Source organism: Notothenia rossii (assembly GCF_949606895.1).
Source record: "Notothenia rossii genome assembly, chromosome: 1".
Classification (NCBI taxonomy): domain Eukaryota; kingdom Metazoa; phylum Chordata; class Actinopteri; order Perciformes; family Nototheniidae; genus Notothenia; species Notothenia rossii.
In genome coordinates this window covers 60,766,436-60,768,647 of record NC_136912.1, presented here as the reverse complement: position 1 = coordinate 60,768,647, position 2,212 = coordinate 60,766,436, and the positions used below count along the sequence as shown (strand labels likewise).

At 39.7% G+C, this 2,212-nt stretch overlaps 1 long non-coding RNA gene across 1 annotated transcript; it reads right to left on the bottom strand.

Annotated features, from left to right (window-relative positions):
• Positions 1 to 434: 434 nt before the first annotated feature.
• Positions 435 to 1,800, bottom strand: LOC307024891. Its single transcript, XR_013804019.1, has 3 exons — positions 1,683 to 1,800; positions 1,202 to 1,271; positions 435 to 614 (listed from the first exon to the last, which is right to left on the bottom strand). It is a non-coding gene; the product is annotated as an uncharacterized lncRNA (long non-coding RNA).
• Between the last annotated feature and the right edge of the window lie 412 nt (positions 1,801 to 2,212).

Sequence of the window (2,212 nt, the reverse complement as noted above, 5' to 3'; positions counted from 1 at the left end):
TGTCCAGGCTAAAATTCCCTGCAGAAGCTGACCCCACATTCCGTAAGTGTTTAAAATATTTATTATACAACTATTTACAACCAAAGAGTAGACTTTCATATAAATCCAGACGCAAGCACATGAAAAATAAATCTATACATCTATTGAAGTGCCAGTAATATTCACATTTTTAAAATGAAGTATGTATTCCACAACAAATTATAAAATAAAAATAAATAGAAACAACTTTCAGTGTTTTACATGCATATAAAAATCTAAACCAAACATTTGTTTTGCTTTTTTTAACATTGCACGGGCTACGTGGCCAACTTGATGGACCTCATCTTCGACCGAGTCTTTGTGGACCCTGCACCATTCACACAGGAGCTTCTGAAGATACCCATCCCAGAGGACCTGTGTTCCCAGTATGAGCGACCTGACAGGGAGGGGGTCATCGCCGGTTATGCTACACGGTTCAATTTGACTGTCTGAACCCAACATAGTTGTTTTGCGGATCAGGAAACTCCCTGTGAATCCTGAGGACAACGCAGTCCGGAAGGACTACTCTGATCTTGCGTCCAAGGAAGCCCCAGCACCAGCTCACAAAGCTTCTGTAGGCTAGATACCTGTGACGCCTGAAATAATTGCTAAGAGTATTCAGTGAAAAGCCTATGTAATTTATGTAAAATACCGTTGATTTTGAATGAAGTTCCAACAGTTTATATCAAATGTGTCATGATTATTCATGTTTGGATGGGTAAAGTATATGCTGATTTAAAAAGCATAAGGTTGTGTGTGGACTTTTTTTTTCGTACACATGGGTGTGTTATGCCATTGCTGTGTAGTATATCATATAATAGTAACGCCATGTACCATGACAGAATGAAATGAAAGATTGCATAAAACCATATACATCAGTATTTATTTCCATGAACAATATTAGCAGACGTTTTACAATTTCAGTCAAAACAAACAAACCACTCACTGCTGTATTTGCCTCATCTGTAGTCTCCCATGTTCAGCTCTGTATATATTGAAAGCATTCTGCAGGGAGAACACATTTAGGCACACAGGCTCCAAACCAGGATGGTCCACCATACAAGGCACAGAGTGCTCAAGTTCCTGCATCCGTCTTGACACCTAGTGTGATAAACATATTGAATGACATGTGAAAAATGTATTCTCTAAAGAAATAACTTAGTGAAGCTATCACAAATGTTACCTGTGGTATCTCCATGCAGCACACATTCTCTGGTTCAGACGGAATTGCAGCGCAATTTGCACATGTACACCTATAGAAAGAAGTCAATAACTGAGCTTTTAAAAACACATATGAAAATACACACATTGCTGACAACTGAGGTGTTTAAGCATCTGGAGTTATACTTTTTATGACCCTAAGTTTTTGAACTTTCCAACGGTAACAGTTGTTGCACGATGTTGGAAGAAAAGGACTGTATATTATTATTAAACGCAATGAGGCCATTGTATATACATGTATATGCTGAAAAGATTAATTTCTCCCTATATACAAATATATACTGTATGTACCGCTGTTTTTGCGTTACAAACTCTATGTTACAAACTGTACACATTGCATTCTTGCTAATTAGCCAAAATATGAACGGAAAAGGAATAAGTAGCAAGCATCGTAACAAACAGAGTTCACGTAAAATAAATGGGACAACAGCTTGTCAACTAACCATTCAGAAACGTCCTGCTGCAACCGAGATGTTTGCACCTCCACCGAAACCTCCGCTTCTTCAGGGTCAGATTCTGGATCAAATTCGTAATATGCTTGAACACATGCATTGCTCTGAGATAACTATAGGTTACTTACGTAACCCCAGTTCTCAGAGTAACATGTAGTGAGATGTCTCACTATGGGATGCGCCTCATTGCGGAGCAAACAGAAGCATCAATCTCATTACGCCAATCCTGATTGGCTGCTGATCTTGACGTCAGCGTCAGGGAATCCACCCACCCTATAAGTAGTGTTGGGGCAGAACCTCTGCTCCGCGCCGTTCCTATATGAGCGGGTTCTCAAAAGAAGGAAAAATTCAAAGCAGCCAGGATAAGGGTTAAACAATAATCTGTTTTAATGGTAAAACATACAATACATCACCCAATCACCTAATAACGAAGCACTCTGCAACAGCAGCTTCAAAATGCAGAATGCCCCGGGCCCAAATTCTACCACCGTGTGAGACACATCTCAGGAACGGCCAGTCAA